The sequence below is a fragment of the Suricata suricatta genome, chromosome 12 (assembly GCF_006229205.1).
Source record: "Suricata suricatta isolate VVHF042 chromosome 12, meerkat_22Aug2017_6uvM2_HiC, whole genome shotgun sequence".
In the NCBI taxonomy this organism is placed as follows: Eukaryota; Metazoa; Chordata; class Mammalia; order Carnivora; family Herpestidae; genus Suricata; species Suricata suricatta.
Window position 1 is genome coordinate 54,777,812 of NC_043711.1, and position 16,192 is coordinate 54,794,003.

A 16,192-nucleotide genomic window follows, 5' to 3' on the forward strand; every position below is an offset into this window, starting at 1 on the left:
ACCCAGGGCTTGGCTGAGGGGTATGAAGACACCGAGGGGTGATATCACAGACGGTGAGGAGGAGCACAGGGGGCTGAGGTTGGTAGGATCCCGTGGACCCTGGAGAGGACTGGGATGAGGAGGTGCTGGAGGGTTCTAATGAGGAGTGGGCTAATCTGCTGGATGGTTCAACTGTGCACAAGGTGCATTGCAAGGGGAACAGGCAGATGTGAGGGGAAGTTGGAAACATAATGCAATGACGATAGATTTTGGAGACAGAGCAAACAGGGGACAGTAAGGCAACAGAGATCCAGTGACAGCTTTTCAGTTTGGAGCCATTTTCTGAACTGAGATAAACAAAGAGGAACAGGCCTGGGGGTTGGGGGAAGATTCAAAGAACTGTCTTGGCCAGTGATGGACTGAACTGTGTCTCCTGCAAAGTTCATGTGTTGAAACCCTAAGTCCCAGTGGGAGTGTATTTGGAGATGGGGCCTTTGGGAGGTAAATGGGGTTAGGTAAGGTCACATGTCTGGGGCCTCCTGATGAGACTGGTGTCCTTATAAGGAGGGAACAGAGAGTTCTCTGTCCTCCCACCTGAGAACACATCAAAAAGGTAGCTGTCTGCAAAGTAGGATGAAGGCCTCACCAGGAGGCACATCTGTTAGCACCTTGATCTTGGACTTCCAGCCTCCAGGTCTGTGAGGAATCAGAGTCTGCTGCTGACCTCAGCCTGTGGTAGCTTGTTAGAGTGGCCTGAGCAGCCCGAGGCCACTTGTTACATCCCAGATGCCTCCTCAGCACAGGTGTGTCTGTATGAGTAAGACATTACTGTCCCTTGTGTGAGCCTCACCCCTGGTGACCATAGGGCCTGGACTTCCCAGGAGAGGCTTGATTTTCTATGGATTATTAGCCATCAGACTTTAGATGTCATTCTTAGTTCAGAACCATGGTCACCCATGGGCCTCATGCAGACCCTTTCAGGTCCCCCAGAAGATCATGCGGTGCATACCTCATGACCACATGCCGCATTAACCTCCATGCTCGTCCCTGCAACACAGAGGCCAGGCACAGTCTGTACAGACACCAGGGGGACACCCAAGCAATGACCACTGAGCACATTTGGTGATTCACACCCACACCCACTGCCTGTTGCATTTTGAGATGTGCATTTTGAGACTTCTAGAAAAGCTGCAAAACCAGTACAGAGAGCTCCTTCACCCATCTCCTCCCACCATATTGCCATCTCCCACAATCTTAGCACATTTGCCAAAGCTAAGGAGTGATCACCGCCTCAGCCCTAGGGAGTGGACTGCAGACTTCGTGTGGATTTTACCAGTGCCCCACTGGTGTCCGTTTTCTGTTCCAGGACCTTGTCTGAGATCCCAGGTTGCATCTGGACCTCACACTTCTTAGGCTCCTGCATTGTGTGAATTCCTCAACTTTCCTTGCCTTTCATGATGCATTTGAAGAGTGCTGGTGTTTTACTCCAGGACGTCCCTTCATTTGAGTCAGATTCTGTCATGATTATACTCGGGCTCTGCATTTTCAGCCGTTCTATGTCAAGAGAACAGAAGCAAAGTGTCCTTCAGGTGTATCCTGAGCTTCAAGTCACTGTGTCTTCCACCTGTGGTATTAACCTTGATCACCTACTGGTGCCAGTCCACACGCTCCACTGTAAGCTCATTATAGTCCTCTTTGTACTTACTAAATATTTTAGGGCTGTCATCCCTGGTCGATGCCCTGTTTCTGCATCAGCTGTCACCCACTATTTTTTAAATGCTTATTTATTTATTTTGAGAGAGCGAGAGCTAGCAGGGGAGGGGCAGAGAGAAAGGAGAGAATCCCAAGCAGGCTCTGCACTGTCAGCACAGAGCCCGATGCAGGACTGGATCTCAGGAACTGTGAGATCATGACCTGAGTGGAAACCAGGAGTCAGTTGCTTAAGGAACTGAGCCACCCAGGTGCCCTTCCCCCACTAATTTGAATATCCACTCATGGGCCCTGCCTGCAGCAATTATCACTGAGCTCTTCTAGTGGTGATCTTCCTGTCCTCTCAGTCTTTCTACATTGATTCACTGGAATTTTTTTGTAAGAAAGAAGTTAATGCACTTTAAATGTCAATAATTAAGCCAGACTCTGGGTCTTAGATCCTGGAGCAGGAGGAAGAGCAAAGCTTGCAAGGACAAAGGGTGGCCCAAATCACTGTTTAACCAAGCACTCCTCCCTGCTCAGGGGTTGACCCTCTGTTGCTGTGGGCTACCCCCAGCCCCCTTCCCGTCTGTGACTGATGTCTGCTCCCAAGCTGTCAGCGGTCCCTGCACCCACCCAGCCTGTGCTTCCACAAGGGCCTCTGCACAGAGCGGGACCTGCTTCCATCTTTCATCTATGAGGAAACCTTCCTTTCAGAGCCATTTCTCTACAGCCAAAAATGTTGTTAGTGCCCCTCCCCCTGCATGCACATGCAAGGCACACATGCATATATAGACGCACACATACACAGACACACATGCACACACAAACTGTATGTGATATGCACATGCATGTACGATGCACACACAAACACATGTGTCCACAACCTATGAAACACGCATACTCATGTGTGCATGCATGTACGTGCACACATAATGCACATACCCACATGTGCATATCCACACACTCACACACACAAACATGCATACACATGCAATGAACACACACATACGTGTATGTTCTGATTACACACGTCAGGTCATTGTCTTTAGAAATCAAACAATAAAAGAAGGTCATTACAATAGCTTAGGCTTCTGTATAGCTTCGTTAGTTCTTAGAAGAGCCTGAGAGTGGACACTGTTAGTATCCCCCCTTTAAAAGATGAAGGGCTGCAGTGTCAGGAGCCCAAGGTCACACACCCACCGGCAGCAACAGTAGGTCCCCAATCCGGGCCTTTGGACTCACAGACTCACAACCTGTGTGCTCAGCCTCATCCCTGTGTGCTGCCCCGAAGATTAATCCTGGACTGGTCCACATTTGTGTCTCTGGTACCATGGCCAGATTAGGGTCTGCTTCCTACCCCACCCCAGCTCCACCCTCCCATTCTGGAAAGGTTGTCAGCTGCACCCCTGCACCAACAATAACTGAGGCTGCTTGTTTGCAGAGCATCAGTGAGTGGTATTCACATCTCAAGTTTCACAGCCTGATGGGACTTGAAAACTTGCAGCGTTGCTTTAATGTGTGTTAAACTTGTATAAATTTGCACTTGGTTTGCACTGAATATAAAAATCTTGCATTTCTCAGTAATTGAGATAGCTGCTCTTGGCTCTGTGTGAGGGCCTTGCTGACCAAGTGGGGTACCCTGGTTCCGCCAGACCGTGGGGTGACCTTGGGGGGCTGGCTCCCCTCCCTATGCCTTATCTCCAGGTGTTGAAAACTCAATACCTACTTCAAAACCTCATTCTGAGGAGAACACAAATAATTCATTAAGGAGGCTGACATCTTCAAATAGTGAAAGTTGGCTAGTATAATTGCCTTTTATTTTTAGGGACTGTTCATCTTTTTTCTCACTGGTTTGTAAAAACTTTTCTTCTTTGTAGGGCATTAGCTTTTGATAAAAACATTTAGTGCTGGTTAATCCTAAACTTAGTTTCTAAAATTTTATTAGTCAAATTTACTGATATTTTTAATAGTTTCTGACGACAGTGTTATGCTTATTAAGTCCTGCCTCATTTATCTTTATTAAGCATCATAACCTTTTTTCCTAGTATGGTATTTTAATGACATTATTTATTTTTACACTTAAATAATGGCCCTGGAATTCATTCTGATGTAAGCTATCCAACTTTATTTCTCTTGCAAATGATTCTCTTCCCTGATGACCTAACAGCACTTTCTCATTAATTTATTCTCACCTCACCATTTTAAAAGATACTTTCCATCACATGGTAAGTTTCCCAGACATCTGAGTCCTTTCATGGGTTTGCAATCCATTTGCTCTTCTACTAAAGAGGAAGAGTGGCTTTATATTGTGACTTCAGGCTGGGCAGGTCCCCACCCCGTTCCTGGGGGACCATCTGCGGAGTGGTGAGGCAGCAGGCGCAGAAGCATGCGTGGGGCCCATTTGGGGGGCAGCGCTGCGGGGGCTTCTGTGCACAGCTGATGCCGGTGGTCTCTGTGAACGCAGCAAGCATTACACGCCGGTTTCCTGACATGCAGAGTCGGTGAAAACTCCCACTTTCATTCCCTTGGGAATTGTTGAGAGGCTCAAGCAAGATGACCCAACACTGGTCAGTGCCCACAAGGGTTGTGGGGCTGTACCTGGGGTGTGTTATGGACTGAAACATACCCCTCAAAAGTCATATGTTGAAGCGCACCCCCAGCACCTCAGAATGTGACTGTGTTTGGAGATGGGGTCTCTCCAGAGGTGATTAAGATAAAATGAGGCTATAGGGGTGCCCCCATCCATTCTGACTAGTGTCCTTAGAAGGAGAGGACACAGACACACACAGAGGGACAATTACGTGAGGACGCAGGGAGAAGACAGCCATCTGCAAGCCAAAGACAAGGACCTGAAGGAACGAACCCACCCTGCCAACACCTTGATCTTAGGCTTCTGGCCTCCAGAACTGTGAAAAAATAAATTTCTGTTGTCTAAACAGTACAGTGCCTGAGCAAACAAACACAGGACATGAGCTCGGGACTCCTGGCTCTGGTAACCCACTGGCATAGCGTGAGCGCTCGGAAGCTGGCCACCCTGCAAGGAGGCACCAGGGGCCTCATGATGACCTAAGACATCTTGCTTAGTATCAGACCAAAGACATCTGGCGACCCAAGATCCCGGGCCACAATGACGCAGGATGCCCTCCACTCCAGCCTGGGATACATTGGAGCAGGGTGGCCCCACTTTCAGGAGCAAGAAGCTGTGGTGGACAGAAAAAAATGAGTCCATTTGGCACCTGGACCCTTCCCCTTTCTGGCCTCTGCCCTTCGCTTGCAGGTAGTGCTGCTTGTTTGCGGATCTCTAACAGCTGGACCTGACCACAGCAAGGCTCCGGCCGGTCCCTCACCAAGACTGTCCTCTGCCTTGCACGTCGCACCATCCCACAGTAAGGAAAGGCTGGTCCCCTTAGCTGGTGACTACCGGGGTGCTCATGGCGCACACCCAGAGCTTCCAGTCTCTCCGCCAGTCACACAGCAGGTTTGGATGGATGTCCTCCCCACGACTCCACTGCACAAAACTCCGCAATAAGAAACCACACGTGTCCAAAAACATGAGCAAAGGTTTGAACAGACATTTCACCAAAGAAGTTACAAAGATGGCAAATGACTCGGTGAAAATGCTTGAAATGAGGTACCTCTTTATCCTCAGACTTGTTTTGACTACGCTCATTCTGTGTTTCCCTATGAATGTTGGGACCAGGCAGTCAGTGTCTACAGTAAGTCTGCTGGGAATTTGACGGAGATTGCACTGAATCTGTAGATCAGTTTGGGCACAACTGATATCAAAACAAGGTTTCGTCTTCCAACCAGTGAACAAAGAATCTCTACCTACTTAGGTCTCCTTTGACTTCTTCTAAAATGTTTTGTAGTTTTCAGTCCCTCATAGATTTACCCCCAAGTTGTGGATTTTTTATTCTATTATAAACGATATTGATTTTTTTTGTCTCTTGGAATTTATTTCTTATTATTTTTGGGGATATTTTAATAATTTATTTATTTTTAAATTTACGTCTAAGTTAGCATATAATGCAACTATGATTTCAGAAGTAGATTTCTTAATGCCCCTTACTAAATGGTGCTGATTTTTTAATTTCAATTTCTGACCATTACCAGTATAGAGAAACTGATTTTTGCATAAGATCTTGTAACCTGCAATCTTGTCAAACCCATTTATTACTTCTGGTAGGTCTTCTATAGATCTGTTAGATTTTCCACATAGGCAATCATATTGTCTGCAAGTAAATATGGTTCACTTCTTCTTTTTCCGATCCTGAGGCATTTTGTTTTCGATCCTTGCTTTACTGCACTGGATAGAACCTCCAGCACAAGGTGGAATAGATGTGTTGACATCTATGACATCTATGCCGGCTTGTTGCTGATCTTGAGGAGAATGCTTTCCATCTTCCACTATTACACGTGATGTTGGCACTAGGCTTTTTCACAGATGTACTTTGTCAGGTTGAGGAACTTTTCTCTTTCCTGGTTTTCTAGGACTTTTTTTTCAATCAGAATGGATGTTGGGTTTTTTTTCCAAATGTGTTTTGCTGCTTCTATTAAGACAGTAGAATTTTTTTTAATAGTTTATTGTCAAATTGGTTTCCATATAACACCCAGTGCTTCTCCCCAAAAGTGCCCCCAACCATGACCATCACCCCCTTTCCTCCCTCCCCCTCCCCTTTCAGTCCATGGTTTGTTTTCAGTATTCAGTAGTCTCCCTTGATCTGTGTCCCTCACTCTCCCCAGCTCTCCTTCCCCCTTCCTCTCCCCATGGTCCCCTGCCAGGTCTCTCCTGTTAGACCTATGAATGCAAACATATGGTGTCTATCCTTCTCTGCCTGACTTATTTCGCTTAGCATGACACCCTCGAGGTCCATCCACTTTGCTACAAATGGCCATATTTCATTCTTCCTCATTGCCACGTAGTACTCCATTGTATATATATATACCACATCTTCTTGATCCACTCATCAGGTGATGGACATTTAGGCTCTTTCCATGATTTGGCTATTGTAGAAGGTGCCGCTATGAACATTGGGGTACATGTGCCCTTATGCATCAGCACTTCTAAGACAGTAGAATTTTTTAATATTTTAATACAGTACATTTCATTGATTGATGTTTTCCAAATATTAAACTAACCTTGCATTCCTGAGATAAAACACACTTGTTTGGGATGACTTTGGATAGTCTATACTATTTTCCCTAGAACTCCCTTTTTAGTATGTTTTCAGTTAGGGTGGGCTGTGAGAGATTGGAGAGATGACCTAATAGTGGTCATTTTGCAGCATGCACACACCTCTTGACTATCCAATCAAACACCAATCTAGGTGATGATGTGAGTGAACAAGAAATGAGGTTTATATATATATATATATACTATATGGTTCTGTTGGGTTCATTGGTGTCTTTGTATCTGGTAAATATTCTTGAACTTTTTTCTGGTGCTCAGTCAAGTTACTGGAAACCATTTGATCAAATCAGGTGCTGCCTTTCAGGCTTAAGTGGAGCCAGAAGAGCATTTAATCTAGTGAAGCAAGACGGTTGAGTATGGCATCTACGCTCCATGAATTATTAGGCTTTCTGGTCTGGCTGGTGGGAACAGCTGTGAATACCAGGCCTTTATGAGCATCCAGGTCCCATTCTAAGTGTTTCTTTTTTTTTTTTAATGTTTTATTTATTTTTGATACAGAGAGAGACAGAGCATGAGAGGGGGAGGTGCAGAGAGAGAAGGAGACACAGAACCGGAAACAGGCTCCAGGCTCTGAGCCAGCTGTCAGCACAGAGCCCGACGCGGGGCTCGAACCCACGAACGTGAGATCTGACCTGAGCCGAAGTCGGAGGCTTAACCGACTGAGCCACCCAGGCGCCCCCCGTTCTAAGTGTTTCTAATGGTCCTTCCCCAGCCTGAGTTCCCTTCCTCGCACACTTGCACTGGCCAGCTGGCGGCTGAGAACTCGGAGACCCTCTGCAAATCCTCTTTCTGGGCGGCTGTCTCTACGAGTTACCCTCCTAGCACTGCATGCGAATGACTTCCAAGCATTAAGCTGGGCTTGGAAACATTTGCTTTTCCATCTTGTGGGAATCATTGTCCTTCACAACTTGCTCTCCAGTGCCTTAACCAACATTGTTGCTTATCTTTTGTCTCGGCTTGTAATTGTTTCAGACAGGAGGGTACACTAGGTCCCTGCTATTCCATCTTGGTTGGAAATGGAAGTCTGAGAAATGCTTCCGAAGTTGCTGCCTGTCCACTCATTGAGCGCAAGCTTGGGAAACTGTTGCCTGCAAGTAACTGAAAATAAGAGTATGCCTAAAGCATTCACTGTTTACCCATGTAGCGAACAATGCCAGTCATTCCCCAATATCTCATTCTCCTCTCTCTTCTCAGTATAAAATGCTTAAATGCTAGTTGGGCACATGACGGCCAGGTAGAATTTACATTCCCAGGCAGTAGGTTTGGTCACGTGATGAAGTTCTTGCAAATTTACTGTAAATGAAAGTGGTGCTTACAATTTCCAGGAAGTACTGTACAAAGAGAAGACCTGCTCACCTCCTCCTTTTTTCTGTGTCCAGCTGATTGGAGCCAGACATGAGGGCTGGAGGTGGGGCAGCCATCTTAGACCACCAGATGAAAGCCACATATTGAATCTAGTCCCTGCAATTTGTGGAGCCATGTTGCCAGCTACATGTTCTTACTTCAATAAATACGTTTTTTATTTTAATAAAAATAAAGTTTAATTTTATTTAATATGATTCATTTGGGCTTTTTGTTATTCATACCTGGACCTAATTCTAACAAATACCAAAAAAAAAGAATTATAGAGGCAGATGAATCTCCATGTTTGTACATGATACGGAGATACTATCAAGAACCCAGCACTTTCCATAATTATGCTCCACCTTCCTAAGCGTATTGGCTTTTGCTTCTCACACTTGGAGGCTCAGGGTTGCCAGATGGCTGCCACAGACCCAGGCATCACATCTGTGTTCCAGCAAAAAGAGGAGAAAAAGAGGAGGAAAAGAGAAGTTCCCGCCATTCTCATCTGGCATCTGTCTCTTTTATCAAGAAAAAATACACCTCCCCAAAAGTCCCTTCCACACTTCATAACTCAGGACTTGGCTACATGGCGACTCCTACTGCAAGGGAGGCTGGGAGAGTTGCTGTCTGCTTTTCTAGCCTCTGTTGTGGGAGGCGGGCAGGGGGGACCAACATTGTCTGCCCCCACACAACAGAGATCACAGCCATCCTAAAAACAAAAGGTTTTGAAAGCCCAGATATCTAAATATGGGGTTTTTTTTGTGGGGAAGGGGGAAGGGAGAGGAGAAGAAATAAGAGAAAGAATGTCTTTCTTAGACTATCTTCAATAATTTTCAAACTTCGGTGCACAAGGGATTTATTCATCAGAAGTGTGTGGAGAAACAAGGCATATTTTATGTGTTGTGTGTCATGGGTGGCTAAAGAGATTTTCATGGAAAACTCTGACTATATATGCTTTTGTGTCTGCACTCACCAACATGGATGCTAACCACTGTGCAAGAGACAGCTCTGTGTGTCCTCTATGAAACTCTCCAGCCTATGGGGTCTGAGGGATTCAGCTCTAGAAGCTTTCTTCTCAAGTTTGTGCCTTGGAAGTCAAGTGCCCTGGTTATTTTGGGCGTCACAGCCTCAGAGGTGTTCTCTCTGCTTTTCCTCCTCAGAGACTAACCACAGTTCTGGAATCCTTACTCTCTTGGAAGCCTCTAGGACTTATGGGTAGAGGTCCTGGTGAACGTTGCTTAGAAATCACATTGAAGGAAAAAACACGTTGTGGCTGTTCTCTTCCACCCCCAAAATATTTACTCTATGAAAATAAATGTGTAACTTAGATGTTGACTGGTTAAACCTCACTCCTTGCCCTGCTGAAGTCCAAAGGCTTCTGTGAGCTCTCCCTGGGTCCATGGTCTCTTGGCAAACTTGGACTCGGACTTTGGCATTGAATGGTCATTTTCCTTAACACAAACACAGACACCCACACATGCATCTGTGCACACACATACTCATGAAAATATGCATAAGCATGGGTGCCTGGCCCTGCACGTGCACCCACACACATGTACACACAAGCACTCTGGCACATGGGTGCATGCACATGCATTCATTACAAAATACATGCACAATGTGCATATTGTGCATGGGCACACACACCAACACGTACAACCTCTCTGTGAAGTCCAGTGGTTTGAAGCCCTGACAGTGTTATGAACTGAATTTCTGCTTTCTCCTCAAGTTCCTATGTTAAAATCCAACTCCCAGTATCATAGTGTTTGGAGATGATGTCTTTAGGGAGTGATTAGGTCAGGGAAGAGCCCTCGTGAAGGGGATTAGTGCCCTTATCAGAAGAGGTCAGTTAGGTCTGTCCCCTTCACCACACTGAGGACACAGTAGGAAGGGCCTCTTATAAGCCAGGAAGACAGATGTCTCCAGAACCTGACTATGCTGGCACCTTGCCCTCAGACACCCAGTCTCTAGGACTGGGAGAAAGAACTGTCTGCTGTCAATCACCCCACAAATGTCTAGCACTTTGTGACAGCAGCCCAAGCTGACTGAGTCAGGGAGTGAGAGGGGATGGACAGGATGCTTGCACTGCCAAATGTCAACAGCCACTCATCTGCGGTGCTGCTTAGAAAGAGGCCCTCCACCTGCCTCCACCATGCTTTCTCACTAGACCCTTGTCCCTGGAGCCCAGCCCCACACCATCCCCTCCCTCAGCCGGACCCCACACAAACCCCTAGGAGCAGTGTCGAATCCAGAGCGAGCTCTGACAGGTGCCCATCCAGCCTTCAGGGCCCGCCGCACACCAACTGAGGGTCCAGTCCACACACTGCCCTCCCCCAAGGACCTGACTCTCCCAGTCCCGGAGCACACCCTTCTCCACTCCCCACTCTCCACCACGGCACCACCAGTTCCTCCCAGCCTCTAGCCGAGGGATCTGGATGTGGACCATCGTCTGGCAGGACCCACAGAGACTCCCTTTAGGAGGGGGAACCAGGGATCAGCAAGAAGCTGGATGTCAGGAGGGGACGCAGACTGTGGAATGGGACATGTGGCAGCCATTTTGAAGAAGTGAGAGAAATAAGCTCAATGGTGGTCAGAGGCGTGCATCTAGGGTGAGTTGAAGGGCCACCACGGGACCCAGCCCAGTCACCTGCACGTCCTCTCATTGCCTCCTCACAGAGCAGGGCCACACATGTGGCAGCAGAGCCAGAAGACTCCAGCGCTTGTGGGTCTTGTTTGTTTTTGAGAAACAACACCAGTTAAAGACCAGGATGTTTTGCATAAAAGTCAGGATCTGTTAGCCTGTCTCTAAAAATCCACAGCTCAGGTGACATCGGGCCTTCGCTTTCCTGGGGGCAGCAAAGCCCAGACTCCATCTCCAGCTGGCCAGCAGCCCCACTGAGGTCTCTCATCGCACCGTCTCTGCTCACTCACTTTCCCAGAAGAGGCCGTCGAGCATCAGGCATCAGTGAGAACCCAGGTAGTGGACGTGACAAGCCTACAGCCAGCCTCTTCCCCACATGGGCCATGTCTCCCGGGCCTCATTGGTTTTGGTCCTACTCTGCAGCCTTGGCCTAAAGACATGGTGAGTCTGGGTGGAGGGTGCAAGGAGCAGAAAGAAGGCCTCAGGCTGGTCGGCTAACAGTTGACGGAAAGCCCACCAACCAGCATCCAAGTTGAGGACCTTTGCACGAGCCATGACCCAGCTGGGCTGGGGCCCTTCCCAGATGGTCTTCTGTTCTAAAGACGAACTATTGATCTCCCCACAATCAGGCTCCAGGGTGGACATCCACCTGCAGGATGTGTGCTGCCCTGGAGGGCAACCCTGTGGAAGGCAGGGAGGAAGCAAACTGTCTCAGCCAGCTCAGGCTGCCGTAACGGACACCATCAATGGAACAGCTTAAAAAACGGACACTCGGTCCCCACAGATCTGGAAGCCAGACCATTTGGTTCCTGGTTTGCAAGCGGATGTCTTTTTGTTGTGTCCCCGTGTGGCGGATCATTTTTTTGTCTCCTTGTAGAAGGGGGCCCATCCCATCCTGGGGCTCTACCGTCATGGTCTGTCACCACCCAGAGGCCCCATCTCCTCACACTATCACACAGAGGGCTTAGGGCTCCAACGTGGGCATTTTAGGGGAACACAACTTGCAGTCTGTGGCACACACCTTGATGGAGGGACAGTTGAGCGGCCATGCAGGCCTGACTCAGACCTTAGCCACCCTCTGGGGCTGGTGGCCTGCACAGTTGTCCCAAGCTGGGAAGGTAGGCCCAGGCCTTATTCCTGGTGTCAGTCTGTTACTGGAAGGAGCTGTGAGTGAGCCAGTTCTCCTTAGGCAAGGAAATCCCCAAAACGGCTGATCAGTACCCAGTCAACAGCCAGGAGAATAAGCCTCTTGGTCCTGAAGAGGGATCTGAGAGGTGCAGCCCAGCATCCACCACAACAGATGCTGAAACAAAACCTCAGGGGAGTTCCTCCGGGGCCTGTGACCACAGCACTCTGAGCCCCCTGCCCTGTCTGGATCCTATAAGTCCTGACTTGCCTCCCTGGCCTCTGAGTTCAGCCTGAACAATCCAAGGGGAAAGTTTTCCATGCGGCAACATGGGGAAACCCTCCTGGGGAGTGCAGCAGTCCCAAGGGAAGAGCAGACCCTCCCCCTGATGGTGCAGGAGCTCCCGAATCACTTCCCAAAGAGCAGCTGCCCTGCTCCCCCATGGGTTCCTCCAAGTGGAAGAGCTATCTTAACATGACCTGTCCAGGACCAGGAAACAGTGAAACAGAGGGCTGAATTAGGGGCAGGAAGGTTCCCTGTGGAGGGCTGGACCCAAGCAAGGCCAGCAAGGAAGGCAGTGTTAAAACCCAGAGAGAGCAGAACTGGGGAGATGAAAGTGAGAAAGGGGGAAGATGGGAACCTGGCGGAGGACCCGCACCTGCTTAGACATGTGGGGCACAAGCCAGAGGAGCCCAGGCACCAGGCGGATGGTGCTGTGGACTCACCTGAGAAACGCTCCATGAGGAAATCATGACATCAAATATCCATGAGTCACGCAAATAGTCTCTTTATAAAAAATTTTTATATATATGTATTTTTGAGAGACAGCACAGTGGGGGGGTGGGGGCAGAGAGAGAGAAGGAGACACAGAATCCGAAGCAGGCTTCAGGCTCTGGGCTGTCAGCACAAAGCCCAATGCAGGGCTCGAACTCACAAACCACGAGCTTGTGATCTGAGCCAAAGTCAGATGGTCAACTGACTGAGCCACCCAGGCGCCCCAAGAAAATAATCTTTAAAAAAAATATGTATGAAAGAGGCTCACTGATAGGACTAGGGCAAATGGGACTGTCTAAGTGATTTTGGAAATGAGTGGAGACTCTAAGAACAGCGGCAAGAGAGTACATAAACACCCATCCAGTGGGTGACGCTGTTTCCCGTGGATCAGCGATGAGAATGCCTCCCTGTGTGGATCCTAAAATTGACAGTTGACTACAGGAGTAGATGGCAGGTGAGGGGCCAGGCTTCACAGTGTTGGGGTAGGAGGCCACAGGCAAACCGAGGGAGAGGCTGGAATGATCCATGCATAATGCACCAGGGTTAGAAGTGTAAAAACGACCTCATTTTTAGCTTAAATAAGTTCAGGTGGCCACAGGTAGAAATATTTGTGGACGTGTGCATATTCACACCCAGATACTCCTCTGTGGTGCTAGATGGAAGAAGAAACGGCACTCCACTAGCACACGAGGCCATTCTCCAGCAGAAGGGACAGGGCTCCCCAGGGAAATGGCCGGTTCTAGGGTTGGGGCAGGGAACGTGCAGGATGACCTTGGCAGGTCTCGTAGTCCCAAAAGTAAGAAAGCGCTTGAGAACCCAAACCACGATGAGGAAGGTTGCAGGAGGTAATCACAGGGGCTCCCACTGGCCAAAGCTGGGACAACAGGAGCAGAAACAAATAATGCAGCCTACTGCCACCCCAAATATAAAACACACGCACGTGTGTGACGGGATTCATGTTCCAGACAGTCCTCTTGTCACACTGCAGGGTCTGTCCTTCACTGCAGACTCAGGGGCTTTCACACTGGCTATGGAGCAGGTGTAACCCAACATCTGGTAGTTGGGAGGCCCCGAGCTTGCGGTTCTGATGCCATAGTCCTTCCTGCTGAGCTCCGGGAGTCCTCACCGGGCATGCATTAGTCAGCTCAGCTTCCATAACAAAGTCCTGTAGATCAGGTGGCTTTGACCACAGATATTCATTCTCTCACAGCTCTGGACCCTGGACTTCAAAGATGAAGGTGTCTTCAGGATTTGTTTCTCCTGGGGCCTCTGTCCTTGGCTTGCAGATGGCCGTCTTCTCTCACGGTCACCCCTCTGTATGTGTCTGTGTACTGATTTGCTCTTCTTATGAGAACACTGGTCTTGGTGGATAGGCACCCCCCCCCATGACTTCATTTCAACTCAGTTACCTCTATAAGGAAATTATCTCTAAATGCAGCCACATCTAAGGAACAAGGTGTTAGGACCTCCACATGTGAATTGAGCCCCTCTGTGGGTGAGTGTCACCCCTGCTCAGGATCCCTGAGCTCTCTGTCACCCTGGCCAACCACAGGAGGCCAGTTTCTGCCAGTGCGTCCACATCAGAATGCCAGGGCAGGGCTGAGGCAGGGGACTGTCTCCGCAGTGCCTTGAGCCACCCTTGCCACAGTCCCCCCTGCAGCTCCCTGTCCACATCTGCAAGTTCCACTACAATGCATGCCCATCACTTCTGGCCATGATGACTACCCCAGAATCTCACCCCCCAACACCAGAAATGGGCCCTTGCCCAGGCAGCAGAAGCTCTAGTCCAGTCCCAAGGGCCTTTGGAGGAAATGAATTCTTGGCATATTCCTTCCTCTTCCACTCTCTTGCCAAGTCAAACTCCGGGTCTTCCCCCAGGTGGATGCACAAGCTCTGCTGTATATGAGCAGGTGCCCGTGAGACCCTGGGCAGGGCCAACTATGTTTACATCGGGGGCCTGGGCTCAGCCAGCCCAAGGTGCCCACGTGCATCCTCCACCTTGTGGAGTCCTGGTGCAGGGAGGCAGGAGTACCCCTGAATGGGAGCCATTGTTCCAGAAGCCTCTGTCCCGTCTTCTCAACACAACTCAGAAGATGTGAAAGGGCCTGGACCTTGAGCTGGACAGGGAGCCCTCACCTGCCCCAGGTCATGCACCTGGACACAGAGTCACTCTTCCTCTGGGACCACAACTCATTCATCAGCTCCCTCATAGGGGGAGGGAACCCTCTATACCCTGGTGCCTTCATTCCCCAGGCTCCGACCTTTATCCTCAACCTTCACTAGCCTCTGGGAAGGTCAGCCAGGTCCAAGGGCAGTAGAAGAGGTAAGAATGTACTAGAAAGCACAGTCTCCACTGCCCCCGCCAGCCTGGGCCCCATGTTTGTGGACACCCCCCCTCCCCGTTTACTACTAAGAGGTCAGGAATAAGCCAGGAAGGTTGCTTATCTGCTGGCTTGAAGGTGGGGCAGCAGCTGGTCCGACCAGTTCCCTATCAACTGCAGATAGTTCGGTAGGCGCCCCCTTGCTTGGGTCCATATTTCACACACACACACTAGCCCTTCCTCGAGAATGAGAGTAGCGGCTGTCCAGCCACTGACTCGTCTGGGCCCACCAGGCAGCCCCAGTCCTGCAGCCCCTCCCAGGCCCTCCTTGGAGCATCTGCTCTCAGAGTCATGCATGCTGTGGACACCTGTACCTGTCAGCATGTATGGGAAGGACAGCTGCCCTTTAAGAATCAGTCTTCAGCACGCTCACCCACTGACTGCCAGGTAGCATTGCCCCCACATTTTGTATTTCTCCTTCTCAGACGAGAGCTCACCAGGCACGTTTGTTGGTATTATTGATGGTCGCTTTCAATAAAGTGAGTGAGTGGTTGGACAGAAACCACATATGACTCTTGAAACCTAAGCTATCTACTGTCTTCCTTTCATGGAAAAAGCTTTCTGACCCTTGGTGTCAGCCAGCCTCACTATTGGGCACGGTGGCTGGTACCAATGGTCACCCTCGAAGCCTCATCCACAGGGAAGCCTGCCTAAGCCTCCTCACAAGGTGCTGTCAGGCTTCCAAGAGGCTGGGAGCAGAATTCACACGTCAGTCCTGTGGCAGCCATATTCAGGAAGGAGGGAAAAGTTGCCATGATGGAGACTCTGCGGCCACTTGCCAAGAGCCATGCACCGAGAGTGGAAGGAACTGCCACCATCATTACAAAAATCGCACAAATGTCTTCCCTCAAACACAACAGCTAAGCTAAGTTCAGCTCAGGGTCATTGACAGAGCTTTACTGACTGGGTGGAGAGAAAGGAATATCACACAGAATGACCTTCACCACAGCTGGTGTGGTGTTCTTAGGGCTCAGAGCTCCCTGACGCACACCTCTGCTTCCTCCCATTCAGTAGGTGCTCCTGCCTCCCTGCACCTCTGAGCCCCAAGCTCCTGCTGCTACTAG